The 16,921-nt window shown below is 43.2% G+C and overlaps 1 protein-coding gene across 6 annotated transcripts in view; it reads left to right on the top strand.

Moving 5' to 3' along the window:
* ENOX1 (ecto-NOX disulfide-thiol exchanger 1) overlaps positions 1-16,921 on the top strand; it is a 495,678-nt gene that overhangs the window by 250,424 nt on the left and 228,333 nt on the right. The window contains exon 1 of one of the 6 annotated variants that reach the window (XM_045012856.1): positions 1,331-1,416. The exons of the other annotated variants lie outside the window; for them this stretch is intronic. The gene's annotated coding sequence lies outside the window, so the exon portion shown is untranslated. Of the gene's footprint in view, positions 1-1,330; positions 1,417-16,921 lie in introns of those variants that run through there. 6 annotated transcript variants of the gene reach the window in all.

Genomic DNA, 16,921 nt, shown 5'->3' with positions numbered 1-16,921 from the left:
CCTCAGTTCCCCCTGTGAGTGCCTTTATGTCTATACATGAAATGAAATGGAAACCTGCTGGGATCTACCTGCAGGTCTACCTGCTGGGATCACCTCTTCTTTTGTTCTGACTTTTGGTCATTTTCCATTACTCCAAAACCCCATTCCCCTCAAACAAGAGGAGGAAATGTTTTTTCCCAGGTAGAGCAAGCCTGTTGTCCCAAGATGTTTTACTTTGAACAGATGATGAATGAATGCTGATCTCTGTCCTGGCAGAGACATGACACACTGTGCTAACTTCTGGGAGATTCACATACACATAGTTTTTCCTTAACACAGTAATTTCATGATACAATTTCCTAAAATCACCCAGAATTCAGATATGGTGCAGATAGAACCCCTAGTTCATCACAATCCCAATTTGAGAAGAGAAAACATTTTGAAATCCCAAAATCTTGCAGGAAAGGAAAGCAATTTCCTGTCCAGCTCATGGTACTACTCAGTATGTAGTAAAGCACACAATTTAGCAAAAGGTATATTTGAAGTATGAATGGGATTCTTTTTAGACCCCTTCCCCCTGATTTTTATGCTTTATTCCTGTTGGAGCCGCTGGGAGTAATAAGTGCACAGCTTATGGCAGAATTTGGCTCCTAATTCATAAAACACTTACGTGATATTGAAGACACATGGGATACATCCACTAGATTATATAGTGGATCTCCTTGAATCCATATAAACTAATGGTAGTGTTGGACTTTAATATAGGAGCATAGAAGGAAATCCTTCAAAAACATTGCTGCATGGAAAGTGATCCTATAGTGTATATGCATTCTGCCCCTTATGGGAAAAATGAATTGAGTGGCATGTTCTTAAATTGTTCACAATACCTGTATTTGTAAAAGAAACATGAACAGAAGACAAGCATGCCTGCTTATCATAAAGAAAAGCCCCGTGCTTCCTTAATTTAATATATTCAAATGCAGTTGCACTATGTGAAAGTGAGATGCTTGCAGTACAGCTGATAAATACAGACCTAGTAAATAAATAATGGTCACACACCAAAATTGGATAGGAAGAATTCTACATTTAGGCTAGGTTCTGATGCATATGCGTACGTGCTTGTGCACTTCCATAATGCATAGAGTGGAAGTAAGCACGTAAATTGTAGTTCTAACGTAAACAACATACATGGTTATTTCTGTCCGACACACCATACTGCAGATTGTGTTGTAATTGTTTCTTTGTAACTAGTCATTTCATTCTTCAGGATAGGCCCCAGTCTTGTTTAACCAGAAGGGAGTTGGTTTGGGAAGGATATGAAAATTCCCTGTGAAAAACGGAGTACTCTTGTAAAATATCCATGCATTATAAAGACCAAATGGAGCTTGTCAATTTATTTGCTTAACCAGAAGGGCTGTTTATCACTACGTATGTATGGTATGTAGTATTATTTTATAAGACAAAAATGTAGTCATGCAATTATTGAAGTTTCACTGTTATTTTCTTTTGGAACCTTCACCAGGTTGGCTATGTAATAAAATAGGGAGTTAAGCTTTCACTTCCTATGCAAATTAAGCAAAAGTAGTTTTCTCCTTCCTTTTGTAGAAATTAATCATCCTGCAACTAATCAAGACTATTTGTTTTGGAAATAATGCAGCAAGTGGTTCAAGTGGTTTAAGGGAGTTTTCATGGGAAGATGTTGAAAGTTTTCCTTAACATACAGGACAACATTAGGCAAAGTGTTGGAAAATTACACTTGGTTCCATATTGTTGCTCTTCAAAATGCTTGTTGATGGATTCAAGGGATTTTTTTTTATTTATTTTGTTTTATTTTTACAGGAATTGCTGAAGCGGCCATTGCTATAGTCCCTGGACAACAATTTAATAAAATTCCTACATTCTTGAGAGCTCATGAGATATGTTATAAGGGATCAAAGATTTGAGTCTTTTTCTGTATTAAAATCTAGAGGGAGGTTTTTAAAAGTGCTTAATGGATTTATGCACACAAAATGGACCATTGGTCTGACCCAGTAAGGCCATTCTTATGTTCTTACATTGCCAAATACTAATTTTAAGAAAAAATCTATTATGTATACACCAAAGTATTTATTCTATATATGTATGGTGGCCTTAAATATATAAATTTAACAGTGGTCATCCTTAAAAAGTCAATATTTGTCAACAACTACTACACTGGGCCTGACCCTGCACAGTGCAGATACAGAGTGTTATACAAGAAGTAAAGTAAAAAGTGATGAGCAGGGCAGAGCATATAGGGACCCTGTGACAAGACATCTGTTTTTCAACCATCTATTTACTCCTCCCAAGTACATGGAGTAAGGCCTGAGAGTGGAATGCATAGCTAAGTGCCACACTACCATAATGATGATCACACATAAAGAGATACTGTCAACATAAAAAAATCTCACTTCTTGCCTAAAAAAAAAAATTACCAATAATTTTACAAGAAACATCTATGATTAGTGTCGCTGGAAAACATTAGACAAGTTATTTTTCTCTCTTTCTGTTTGTTTATTTTGTGCATCTGATAGCACTCTATATACTATGATTCGTTGCTTTTTGTATAGTTAATTATTTTCTACTGACTCTTCTAAACTACTTGTAACTGACTACATTTAAAGTTATTAGCATCACTTTAAACCCATGTTTACTCAGACATTCCCCGTTCTCTAGTCTTTCCCTGCACTATTGGAAGTGAAGGAGCAAGTGTATAAGAAACTTCAGGTTTATTATCGATGTAAAGGATCGTGTCCAGAGCTTATCCTCATATATGCCCACATATAGCTTCTGATTGGACCATGGATGGTGCATCTTGCTGTGTGCCACACAAGGACTTGCAGGATTATCCCAGTGTTCCTTTATATTTAGAACAGGAATTAACTGCAGTGTCTCAGATACTATACTGTGGTGACTTTTGGTAGATGCTGAATTTTTAATGATGGAACCTGTATCACCAAAATCACAGTCAGCTAGCAAAATTATTTTTTTGCAGTGATGAGGAAAGCAGAAGACTTATAGCTCATGATTGTGATATCATAAGCAGTAAGAAAGGACATAGAGTGTAGTTTTAACACAAATACAGTGTTTTTATTGGTCAAGTAGAATAGTAACTATATGTTAACTAATAGACTTGTAGTATGATTGCAATATGTAAATAGTTGGTTGTGCTGAGAGAATTACCTCTGTCAGTGTTGCTGCTACTCACTACCACTTGAAAAGCGCAGAGTCTCAGCCTGATCCAAACTAAATTAAAAAAAAGAACTCTGTCAGTCTCTTTCCTTTAATGCCATTAGGGGATGGCTCATCTGTTCTCTGCCTTGCAGGCTTACTGGATGGGGAAAAGGTGGCATCCTTTTACCTCATCATTGAAATACAGGGCCGCCTGGGGTGGGGGGCAAATGGGGCAATTTGCCCCAGACCCCTCAGGGGCCCCCACGAGAGTTTTTCAAGGCCCCTGGAGCGGGGTCCTTCACTCACTCCGGGGACCCTGGAAAACTCTCGCAGGGCCCAGGCCCCCAGAGTGTCTTCCGCTCTGGGTCTTCAGCGGCAATTCAGCGGCGGGGGGTCCTTCCGCTCTGGGACCCACCACCAAAGTGCCCCGAAGACCCGCGGCGGGGGGTCCTTCCACCCCGGGACCCGGCGCCTAAGTGCCAGGTCTTCGGCAGCCATTCGGCGGTGGGAGACCCCAGGCCCCCTGAATCCTCTGGGCGGCCCTGCTGAAATATTGCTGTATGTGATGCACACTGAATAATTTACTTGACAAGTTCTCCCTCTTGTTCTGCTTGGGGAATGATTTTCTCCAATTTATTTGTTGGTTGAGTTTCCTGATGGGAAATTTCTCTCATCACCTCAGTCATTGACAAACAGAAATTAGATGTGTGTGTACATGGTCCTAGCTAAGAAGGGTGCAGAAAATCAGATCCTTGACTGGTGTAATTACCTTTATGCAGCGGCTCTGCCAGCTGTGTCAAACAGTACCAATCCTGTATCAATTACACCAGTTCTACAAGGGAATCATAGGGCATGGCTACACTTGCGAGTTAGAGTGCATTAAAGCAGCCCTGTGCGCTTTAACTCACGATGTGTCCACACTGGCAAGGCACGTAGAGTGCCCAGATTCTGTTTCTAGAGTGCTTCTGGTACTTTACCTCGGCGAGCGGAATAATGTTTGATGCACCCCCGCTGGAGTGCTGCAGCACCAGTGTGGATGCCGTGGTCTGTTAATGCGCTCTGATCAGCCTCCAGAAGTGTCCCACAATGCCTGTTCTAGCCACTCTAGTCATCACTTTGAACTCAGGTTACCAACCATCAGACCCGCCCTTTAAATTCTCTGGGAATTTTGAAAATCCCCTTCCTGTTTGCTCAACTAGGCATGGAGTGCTCTCAGCGAATCTTTCCAGGTGACCATGCCTCCACATGCCAGGAGATCCCCAGTATGGAGCAATGGTGAGGTGCTGGACCTCATCAGAGTTTGGGGGGAGGAAACTGCCCAGTCCCAGCTGTGCTCCAGCTGTAGGAATTACGATGCCTTCAGGCAGATATCAAGGGACATGACAGAAAGGGGCCATGACCGGGCCGCACTGGAGTGCAGGATTAAAGTGAAAGAGCTGCAGAATGCATACCGCAAAGCCTGCGAGGCAAATCACTGCTCCAGTGCTGCCCTCGTGACCTGCCGTTTCTACAAAGAGCTGGACACGATATTTGGGGGCGACCCCACCTCCATTCCGAGGACCACCATGGACACTTCATAGCCTAGTTCAACAAGGCAGGAGGAGGAGGAGGAGGAAATCGGGAGCAATGGTGCTGAGGAGGAGAAAGACACCCTGGAATCCCTAGATGCATGCAGCCAGGACCTGTTGTCAAGCTAGGAGGAAGGTAGCCAATCATGGCGGCCGGTGCTTGGGGAAGGACAAACACCAGAGGAGGTTCCCGGTAAGCAGCTTTTATTTTGGGAAGAAAGTTATTCGGTGCGGGCTCTTGGGGCAAGGAGGGTTAGGGCTGCATGCATGCCTAGATGTGGAATAGGGTGTTGATGTGCACATCGTGGAATTGGCCTCAGTGATCTCTTCAAAGGTCTCATCCTGGAGTTGAGCAATGCGCTTGCTCAGGTTTCTTGGGAGAGCCACTGTGGTCCTTGTCCCAGTCAGGCTAACATGTCTGCGTCACTGTGCCCTGAGGGGCGGGGGGACCATTGCTGCACTCAGGCAAGCTGCATATGGGCCAGGGCAGACGCTGCGTTGTAGTAGAAGACCCTTCCTTGCTTCCCAGGTGACCCTCAGCGGTGTGATATCTTCCAGGACGAACTCCTGTGGAAAACATGGGGACAGTGTTCAGTATAGGGGCCCTCTTCAGCTGTTGGCTCTCCCCAAGGCACAGAAACCCAGAGGACAGTACAGCAGTGAAACAATCACTGCCATGACTCTGTGCTTACTCACCATTTTGGGGGTCCCATGGGTTATGTGCGCTCACTTTGGGATGGGCAAATTATGCTATTGTGTAGACTGTGCTTTCCCTTAAGTACAGGGGAATCATTGCTTTGTCTGGTGTGAACAATGCTGCCTCTGTTAAGTGTTGCATGTTGCATTTTGCCTTTACAGATGCAACCTTGAGATCTCAGCCATCCGTGTTATCACTGGCTGAAAGACTGCAAAGAATTAGGAAGAGGCATGTAGAAACAAAGAAAACATGCTGCATGAAGTAATGCAGCAGTCACTTAACGAGAATCTAAGAGCGCAGGAGTGGAGGGAGAGTGAAAGGAGGATCCGCCAGCAGAATGAGGAGCACTGGCACAAAAGCACGGAGCTCCGGCAGCAAAGCACGCATCAGCTGATGAGCATAATGGAGCACCAAGCGGACTTGATCCAGGTGCTCATAGCCATGCAGGCAGAGCACTACTATGCCCAGCCCCCCCTGCTGCCCTTGTCCCAAAACTCTTTCCCTTGTGCCCCCATGTCACCTCCAACCCACTTTCTCCAACATCTGGGCTCTTATCGCCACCAGCTGCCTCCAACACTTGTAGCTTCATCACCCAGCCCTGAAAACTAGGACCCTTACTCACTGCACTTAACCCGAATCACCATGCATTATAGCCATCCTGAAGTGCAGCACTCATTGCACAGCACTTCAGACAGGAAGGCTGAGTATGATAACAGGACATACACAAATCTGTGATTGTACCGTTCCCTACCCCACCCCCTTGCCCCTTCTGTTTCCCAAGCAGTTGTGTTTCTTTTCAATAAATGGATTTTTTGGCTTTGAAAACATTCTTTATTATGGCATAAAGTAAAAGATACCTTAGCCCAGGATTCGGAAAGCAACAGACACTGCAAGTCAGCGTAGCAAACACAGATTCCTACTAACAGATTCCTACTAACATTGGAACCACTGCACTGCACTCCCATGCAGGGCACCAAACATTACTGGTGGCTTTCAGCCTCAAATTGCTCCTTCAAGGCATCCCTAATCCTTGCAGCCCCGCACTGGGCCCCTCTAATAGCCCTGCTCTCTGGCTGTTCAAATTCAGCCTCCAGGTGTTATGGAGGGTACAGCATGCAGATATAACCGCAGGGATGTTGTCATCGGCCAGGTCCAGCTTCCCATACAGAGAGCACCAGTGGCCCTTTAAATGGCCAAAAGCACACTCCACAGTCATTCTGCACTGGCTCAGCCTGTTGTTGAACCACTCCTTGCTGCTGTCAAGGCTCCCTGTGTAGGGTTTCATGAGCCACGGCATTAAAGGGTAAGCAGGGTCTCTAAGGATCCCAATGGGCATTTTGACTTCCCCTACAGTGATCTTCTCATCTGGGGAAAAAAGTCCCAGGTTTCAGCTTCCTGAACAGGCCAGTGTTCCGAAAGATGCGTGTGTCATGCACCTTTCCGGGCCAGCCTGTGTTAATGTCAATGAAATGCCCATGGAGATCCACAAGCGCGTGGAGAACCATAGACAAATACCCCTTCCGATTAACGTACTCAGAGGCTAGGTGGGCTGGTGCCAGAATTGGAATATGTGTCCCATCTATCGCCCCTCCACAGTTAGGGAAACCCATTTGTGCAAAACCACCCACAATGTCTTGCACGTTACCCGGAGTCATGGTTCTTCTGACCAGGTTGCGATTAATGGCCCTGAAAACTTGCATCAACATGATTCCAACGGTCGACTTTCCCATTCCAAACTTGTTAGCGACCGATCGGTAGCTGTCTGGAGTTGCCAGCTTCCAGATTGCAATAGCCACCCGCTTCTTCATTGGCAGGGCAACTCTCAATCTCATGTCCTTGTGCCACAGGATGGGGGCAAGCTCCTCACACAATCCCATGAAAGTGGCTTTTCTCATCCGAAAGTTCTGCAGCCACTGCTCATCATCCCAGACTTGCAGGACGATGTGATCCCACCACTCAGTGCTTGTTTCCCGAGCCCAAAAGCGGCGTTCCACAGTGGTGAGCATGTCTGTGAATGCCACAAGTAATCTCGTGTCGTATGCGTTACTCGAGTAGATATCGTTGGAGTCCTCACTGTCAGTTTGGATCTTAAGGAGTAACTTGACTGCCAAATGTGACGTGCTGGTGACATATTCAGCATATTCCTCAGCAGTTTGGGCTACATTCCCGCAGACCGAAAAGGAAGACAGAGCCCCCAGTACAAAATACTTTGAAAGATGGCATCAAATGTGGACAGAAGCACAGGGATTGCTGGGATGTGAACCGATGCATCACGAGGCATTGGGACAGGACCCAGAATGCTCCGCCCCCTTCCCACATGCCACAGTGCCAGAATGGGAAGAGGTGCTCTGTGGGATAGCTGCCCACAATGCACTGCTCCCAATGCTGCTGCAAGGGCTGCAAATGTGGCCACGCCAGTGTGCTTGCGGCTGTCAGTGGACAGATTGCAGCACTTTCCCTACTGTGCTCTCCGAAGGATGGTTTAACTCAAAGCGCTCTACATTTGCAAGTGTAGCCATGCCCATAGAATGCATGCTTCAAATTTGTTTTGCACAGGCATTTGTGGGAAGCAAACATAAAAGGGGGCTGGGCCCAACCACAGCAAATACATTTTTAAATTGGAATGAATACTTGCAACCATTTATTTAATGCTATTTACTTGACTCTAATAGTAGTTATTTTGGTGGTCAACTAACTGCCTAATCGATGCCAGAACAGAATTTTATGTCCCTAGATTTCCCTCTCCGCCTTTTTGTTAAATTTTATCCTTAAAGTCTTTATTGCTTTTTTAACAGGGAAGAGGTGTTTTTGTCTTTTTAACAGTACTGGAGACCTGCTTTAATAAATGCCTATTAGTTATAACAGAGAGATGTATACTTATTTTTAGTTAACCTAATTAATGTGAAATCTTAGCTCTTGATTGCAACAAAATTGACTAATAAAAAACAGGTTGGTAGAAAATAAGAAGTTATAAGGGTATGTGCGTGCGTGTGTGTGTGTGAGAATAGGGTTTTTGAAAAAGTATTCTTTGAAATAAACTAAACAGCAAGTTATGGGTTAAAGAAAAATACCAAGAGAAAGTTTATATTGGATTGAAAGAGGCTTTATTGACATGATAAGATATACAAATGTTGCCAAAGTGTAAAAAGGGGATAGGCCCTTCAGTTATATATCAGAGGTGGACTTGTACAGACTAGTACTTTATTAGCACATTGTCTGTTGTCCAGCTTTAGTACACAGAAGTGCATGGTTCTTTGGAAAAGAAATCTATACACACGCGTAATAGGTCCGTCACTATTTTATTGGCAGGGATAACACTCTGCAGAAATTCTTGCAATACTGATCCTACCTGCAGTGATCAGGTTCTCAGATTGCAGCTCTCTGGTGACCTTAAAGGTACACACCATTACAAGCACTATTAAACCAAGATATTTGTATCTGTGTATTTGGAGACCGCCTTCACTGCAGGGACAAAAAGGCTGCTGAATCAATAAAAGGCATTGTCTGGACAGGGAGACGTGTCCGTGGGGCCCATGCAGAGCCTCTTTACTAGGCTGGCAGGTTTGGTCTCTGCCAAGGGCCTCTGGCTACTGTAGAGAAGGACCACAGGATGGATTGACTGAAGTCAAAGTGATTTAAATCAGCAAGCAGGAAACCTCAATTTAAATAATCAATTTTAATTATGTTTTGCATTTGTACTTTTTAGTTATTTTCCTGAAAGCTGATTCTCACTGGTGGGTAAACATGAAAACATGTTGATTTGTAGCTAAATGTAGCCTTTACACTAAATTTGATGGTGCTTTTCGCCAGTCAGGAAGATACACTATATCTATTTATTTAACCATTTGTATCGCTTTACTTATATTTATTCTGATTCTTAATTTTTACATTTGCTATTCTAGAAAATGGTGAATGATGCATTCCTTTAGTAGATGAAGATTAATACCTTACTTGTGATGTGTCAAGCTGTCAGAGTCTACCCTCACTTGAAACTGGGCGGTTTCAAAGTGAGGACCCGCATGCCACCATGTCAAAGGTCTCACCCCCACTTGGAGCTGTTCGGCTCCAATGTGGGGACCTGACTTGGTTTCCCTCTAAACTAAAATCCTAGTTTAGATCTAGTAAGCTGCCACCATGTCATGGGATCTCACCCCCACTTTGAGCTTGTGGGTTCAAAGATGGGGACCCGCATGTATTCTGCCACCACCCTAACCCTTAGGGTGGGGTTCCTTCTCGCTGCCACCACTCAATCAAGAAATGTGGATTGAGACACAGTCCTTCCCCAAAATCCTAGGGGATTCCAAGAGCCCCAAATCCATGGAGTTCTTACACCCAGGAGAAACAAACCATTTCCCCTGCTTCCTCCCCCCTCCCTTTTCCTAGGAGAGATACCGGGATCTAACTACAGAGGGATACCTCCCCCTTCTCTTTCTCTGAGAATCCACCCAAGGAAAGACCAACAAGTCCTTAATCGAAAAGAATTTATTAAAGAATAAAAAGAAAATACAGAATCTCTATGAGCCCAAGCTGGACACTCATAGGGTATAACCTTATCAATCTCTGGAGAGAATCCCCTCTCCCCCTTTTCTCAGTAAAAGCAATATCAGCAAACAGGAATAAAGCATTTCCTTTAGCAAACACACAATTGCAAATATAGAAATCAAATCATAAGACTAATTCGCCTTTCTAATTAATACTCACTATTAATTAGTAGAAACTACTCCAGGAGAACTTGGAGACATGACTGTCCTCTGTTAGATCCAAAAACAGTTCTCACACAGACAAAGGCTTCCCTCCACAGAGATTTGAAAAAATCTTATCTCTGATTGGTCCTCTGGTCAGGTGGTCACCAGGTACTACATGTTAACCCTTTCCAGGGAAAAGAGACCTTAACCCTGATCTGTTTATTTATGACACAAGCTCTGGTTGGATAAAAATTCAAATTGAATTAAAAATACACAAAACCAGCATTTTCTGTTTGTTTATTTTCGTAAATAAAACTACCTTAAATGTGCTGGAAATGTAAGGGAAAAGAGTTTATAAAAAAATTCAAAACATGTTTTCCACTTAAATCTAATTACTTACATAAACAAAGGAAGTATTATCTATAGCAGGGGTCGGCAACCTCCGGCACGCGGCTCACCAGGGTAAGCACCCGTGCAGGCCAGGCCAGTTTGTTTACCTGCCGCATTGGCAGGTTTGGCCAATCACGGCTCCCACTGGCAGTTCGTCGTCCCAGGCCAATGGCCTGGGCGAGGGCAAGGAATGTGCTGGCCGCAGCTTCCCACAGCCCCCATTGGCCTGGGAAGGCGAACCGCGGCCAGTGGGAGCTGCGATCGGCTGAACCTGCCGATGTGGCAGGTAAACAAACTGGCCCAGCCCGCTAGGGTGCTTACCCTCGACAGCCACGTGCCAGAGGTTGCCGACCCCTGATCTATAGTTAGTGAATCGAACTGATTATTTCTGGTTCTTCAAGATTTTAGAACTAGTAGATTCTCATTCTCGCACACCTAGCTTTTATCCATAGGTTGCAAGAGGAAAACAAGGGTTTTTTTGCTTTTGTCCACTTCTCTATAGTTTTTTTAATATGACTGAGCAAATCATTGAGCTGAACTAGTTGAATAAACTGAAATGAAGAAAATATTTTCTCTGCAGCTGTAGAAGAGGCTACTGTTGTAATAAGACGGGTTAGTGTTTCAATAAACTCTGGTTCCAGGTGCTTAGCTACTGACTTCCATCAGCTCAGTGCTTTGACTTGCTTTAATTTAAATGATTTTAATAGACTATAATAAGTTTAGGCCTTAACATTTATTAATTTCAATTTTAATTTTAGATCCACCTCTCTGTGAATTAGGAGAGAGGTGGAGTGCAGGGGATGGAGAAAAGCTTGGCTCAAAGTATAGTGAGAATAACCTATGAGATTTCAGTCAACCTGTGCTGGGTGGAGCAAAGAGGAATCTAGTGATTTTGTGAAATCTACTTTTGTGTGATTTAAACTGTTTTGCTAAGGCTGAAGATGCAGAAACCAGATGTTTCAAAACCATGTCAGAGAGTGCAGTAAGACACCCCACTCTCAAATTTCCTAAGCAGTGTTATTGTCTTGCAGTTTCATCTGCACTGAGGGCTAATTCATTAGTGCAGTAGTGAGGGGAGGATCTTTTCTTACCAGAAGCTGTGGGCAGGCAGGTGGGCTGACTTTTAATGTGTGGAGTCACCTGACTCCTCCATTCTTGCTCCCATATTCTTCACAGTGTGGCAGATGCATGTATTACAAAGGAACTTGAATATAGCACAAAAATGAATCAGCCGCCCATCCATGTAATAGCTTTGGGAGTGTTGCAGCCGGGGGTGGGAATTAGTTTCCTTGAAGAGATCAGGAGCGCTGGATAGTCTGGCTGAAATTGGGAGTCTCCTGGCAAAATAAGTTGTTGGCATGCTAGGGGAGAAAAAGTGAGAAAGCAATTAACTTTGGTGTTTAAGGATACTCTGGAGGATGAGGCACAAGACTAGGAGGTAATAGGGCTTGGATTCTGTTGCCAGCTCTGCCAACTTCTTGTGTGATTTTGGACAAGTCACAACCTCTTTGATCCTCAGTTTCCCCAGGTGTTAAATAGGGATGATAATGTGTTTAGTATGGTGATGATTCTTGTGTTGTGAGGGTTAATTCACAAATGTTTGCAAAATGCTTATCTGTGTTATGTTTTTGCATATTTATGATGTAAATAGGGAGAAGGATGGCCCTGTGGTTAAGGCACTGCACTGGGACTCAAGAGAACTGGGTTCCATTCCTGTGTCTGCTACAAGTCTCTTTTGTGGTCCTGAGCAAGTCACTTAAATCTCTCTTTGCCTCAGTTCACTGTCTGTAAAATGGGAATACTACTACTTACTTTCTACCACTTTTTGCCTATGTTATGTACTTAGTCTCTTTGGGGCTTCTAGGAGCAGCTAATCATCACCATGGCAAATCCCAAAGGAAAGAGGCCACCTTGCATATTGAGCACCACCCAGCTCAATCTCTGGTAAAGTGCTTAAGGTGGTTGGATCGTATAGTCAGTTTATGTCCATCCCTGGAGCAAGTGTTAATTATTTCATTTTGTCGCAATATTTTCCTTACGTGGAAGGACAGGAATGGGATGGGGTTTTCAATAGTTCCTGCTTGCATTGGGATTTGAGCACTGAACCCTTTAGGCACCTTTCAGGATTCAGCCTTAAGCACTCTTAGCACTGTCTTGTTGGTGGGGGGGTTGGAATGCTGCACATTCCATTATCTCACTATGAAGAAAGAGACTGTAGTAAATACTCTGCACAAAGCCCTCTGAACTACTTTGTTAAACAATCATAGGAAATATAGGCCCTGATTCAGCAAAGCATTTAAACATATGCTTAAGTCCCTGCCTATTCAATAGAGCACTTAAATATGTGCCTAAACATTAGCATATGCTGAAGCTTTGCTGTATTGGGATGAACTCAAGAATGTGCTTCAGTGCTTTGCTGAATTGGGGCCATAAAGGTAGATTACTAAAGTTTTCCTATAAGAAAAGTCTCTGTGGAACAGATGGGCCAGTACTAGTTGCATTGCAAGGAGAGAGACCGGACCTTTTGTGTTTCTACTTGCAGTTAAGGTAAGAAATGTCTAAAAATACTATTTAAATTGCTCCCTTCTGTGTAGTTATGGTAACTTTCATAGTATAGATGAAAACAATCATTTAATTTGATAGAAATCTTTTGAGGTTAATTTTATGATCCTTATGGGACTAAAACAACAACCAAGTTTTTTTCCGTTTTGGATTTATCTGCTTTTGCTCTGGAAAATCTGCTATTTAGTCTCAAGTTGGGCACCCAGAAATGGAGGCATCTGAAACCACTGGTCGTTTTTGCAAATCTTGGCCGGTGACTAGTTCAGTGTTGAGGGGAGGGATATTTTTCTCCTTATAATTCACTCACTCTCTCCTTATAATTCTCATGCCTGAGGCGCCTAAAAATTTCCAAGAGAGACTCCCCCCGGCCCCTCTAAAAGGTGCTCGTACCAACCCTCTATTGTTTTCCTCTATTCTGCAGCGTGCACAGTGAGCATTGTTCTGTACTGTCAATAGATTTTTCAGGAAAGGGCATGTACTACAAGTTCGTTTGCCGAACACTGCTGCCTCCTTCCGTGGTTCCGGGGAAACATTTTGTTGAAATGGAAAAAACAAATGAATAGTTTCCCCAGTCTGTGAGCACACTCCCTTAGGACATGGGGTTTATTATAGGCTAAGGGGAACATTTTTGTGGGAGCCCTTTGCTGAAACATTGGCAGCACATCACTGGACCAGTTGCCGATACATATGGAATGCTTTGCAGCACAGATGGCTTCTCAGTATTTGAGGAAGAGGGAAGGTACTTTATGTACACTAGTGTGTGTGGAGGAGGAGGGGGGAGACATTCCAAGCATATGGAGTGATATGCAAGAAGGCTCTTTTTGTACTTAGCACAGTTTGTTGCACTTAGAGTACAGCAACCTCTCCTCAAGTGATCTGGTTGGGAAAGTATAAACATGACGCACAGCAAGTGTCTAAAGTTATTGTAACACTTTAATTGGAGGAAGTAATGCATACAGAAGTAATAAAACCAAAGGCATGGCCTACAACAGCCTACGTTCCTAAGTTTATAACTAACTGTAACATCCCAGGGACTGAAAATTACACCAGAGTCAGAGCCAAAACAGCGCTGCTGGAACAGGGAGCCTGTTACCATTTTAAGGTTTGTTGTCTTGTGAACAACTATGCCTAGAGATAAATGTTTCCCATCAGTGGGAAGCCAGTAATCCTAATTCTCCAACAGTGTATAGCATCCGTGTCTCACCATGATGAGCCTGGTGTGTAATGGCACCATTTTGATACCATCTTGCCTTCTTCCCTGTCTTTTCCCTCCTCCCTGACCCTTCAATGCCAGTTTCATTTTAGGCAGGACTAATGCTGTGCATCACCTGAGAGCTTGCAGTCTGGTCTTTCCAGCCATGTATAGTGTTAGTAGCTGCCCTGATGTTTCCTGCTAAAAACTTGATGGAATTGTCATGCTGTTTGGAGCGATTCATGACCATGAGTGCCTACCTCAGGGCAGACTGTCAGAAGCAGGGCAGACACCCCAAACTGATGGTATGTTCTGTAATTAGATTTCACCAACCCACTAACAAACGTGAATAGTCATACCATGGATAGTACCGTTGGGCTCTCCAGTCTGTCTTACCACCACAGCAAGCTACACTTAGTGATAAATAGTCACTTCCACCAAAAATCACAAGATATTCAGGTTACTCCCAGTCCCAAGAGACCAGTCACTTACCCCAGATCAATTTGTACCTTAGATCTCACTCCAAAGGCAATGAGGGTTATCAACCCTCCAGGATTGTCCTGGAGTCTCCAGGAATTAAAGATTAATCTTTAATTAAAGATTTCATCATGTGATGAAACCTCCAGGAATACGTCCAACCAAAATTGGCAACCCTAAAGACAATGTGGTACAAGACAGTCCGATAGTAAACTAATTAAGGATTTATTTATAACTAGGAAAAAGAAATGGGAGTTATTTACAGCTTAAAGCAAGCAAAATATGCACAAATGAATCCAGTCAGTGGTTCCAAAAAATGACAGGGATGTAGTAATCTGTCCGCTGCATGTCTTTTAGGCCTAACCCAGGTTGACCCTGGGGCTCACTGCTTTTTGCTTCTTAGCTCTAGCCCTTGTAAGAGTCCAAACAGATGAAAAGTTTTCATGTCAACTATCTTTATTTCCCTCTTCCAGCATTTCAACCGATGGGATCAGGCCTTCTGCATATACTTCTCCATAGATGGGTGGTGCAACCATCAAAGCTTTTGTCATACAATGGCCCATTTAATTTTGATAGCCCTCCTGGATAGGTGTGGTGAGCCACTCTTCCCATCTAAATTCACAAGTTCAGAGCTGGCATTTTTACAATTATAAAATGAACTTATATTTTACCTTGCCGCATGGAATATAGACATTACAAGAAAAGACTGCTGCATGCAGCAACTTGCAAACATTTTATAGAGACTAAACACATCCCTACAAGTCTAATGCTTATCTTGAACAATATTATATAGATGAGCTGGTCTGGTTTCCAGCTATGAATTTGTCAGTGCTCAGCTGATGCCAACAGACTTGGCAAGAACTGGTTTATAGCATCACAGGAATTACAAAAGTGGACTATGATCAGAAAGTAACCTGAACTGAAGGTGTGCATGTCACTAGATTTGTGAAATTATTTTTCCATTGCTGTTATTAAATATTAACAGTATGAAATTTCTCAATCGTTACACAAAAAATGAAAATGAATATTTGTACCTTGACTATGGTACAATTTAAATTGAGAAATGATTGGACTTCATCTCCCCCCCACCACACACACACACTGTAAGTCTTAGACTTTCTAAATTTAATTTAATCTCTTCTTTCGTATGGCGGGTGTAGAGCAGCAACTACAATTTCACCTGAGGTTGACCGAGCCAAATGGCTACATCAGGAGTAGCAGAATTTATTACAGTAATGCCTCCTTCATATTTATAAATTGGGAAGTAGGTAGTGATATGTGCGATGGTCTGTCATGGGGAACCACTCACACACCAGGGAGTCCTTGATTTTCCATTTGTGTACTAGTTGTCCACATCTACATGGTTAGTTCAAATTCAGTTCAGAGTTGACCAAGATGACCATGGAAGGTCAAACCCAGGAACCTTCTGTGTGGGATCTGGCACAAGGTGCTTATTTTTTAAGTCTTATTTAGCCCAATCTGCTTTCCAAGCCTCCTTCTGATCATAACCTGATTGCATGAAGCTAAACAAATGTTCCCAGAAAGGCTTGTAAGACATAAGACGTTGCGAGGGGGCGTTGTCAAGGTCTTGGTGAATAGGAAGACATCTGTTTTCACAGGTTCACTGAACTTCGCTGAATGTTGTAGCGATTCGGCATATCAGTGGGAGAGCAATGTTGGATAGGTAGCCAGTGTGTTGGAGTTGACTTAAAGGTTCCTGTGATGCACCACATCACTGTATTTATCTGGGTATTCACAAGTCACATGTGCCTGCATACTGATGCACAATATTCAGCTACTGAATATGCAAGTGCTATTGCAGATGTTCGCAACACTGATGCACCCAGGTTGTACCTGCTAATTTCTGGATTATATTGGGTCTTGTTTTTAATCTTTGCAGCTACCTTCTCAAGATGATCATGGAAGGAGCTGGTGCGGTCAAGTTTCACTCCGAGATATGTTGGAGTGTAATTGTGTTGCACATTTTTACCACAGAAAGCTACTTTCAATGTGGTTTTGGCACTCTTATTATCTAGATGAAATGTGCTTACTATTGTTTTTCCAGGGTTTCGTTTGAGCCTCCATTTCTGGAAATATTGTTCCATATTTTGGAGGTCCTCAGTTAATGCTTTCTCAGTGTCATGGAGGTTTGATGCTTGGATTGTCATGGCAAGATCAT

This window comes from Mauremys mutica, chromosome 1 (genome assembly GCF_020497125.1).
Source record: "Mauremys mutica isolate MM-2020 ecotype Southern chromosome 1, ASM2049712v1, whole genome shotgun sequence".
Taxonomy (NCBI): domain Eukaryota; kingdom Metazoa; phylum Chordata; order Testudines; family Geoemydidae; genus Mauremys; species Mauremys mutica.
Note: the sequence above shows the minus strand (reverse complement) of the source record. Positions and strands in the feature narration are given on the sequence as shown.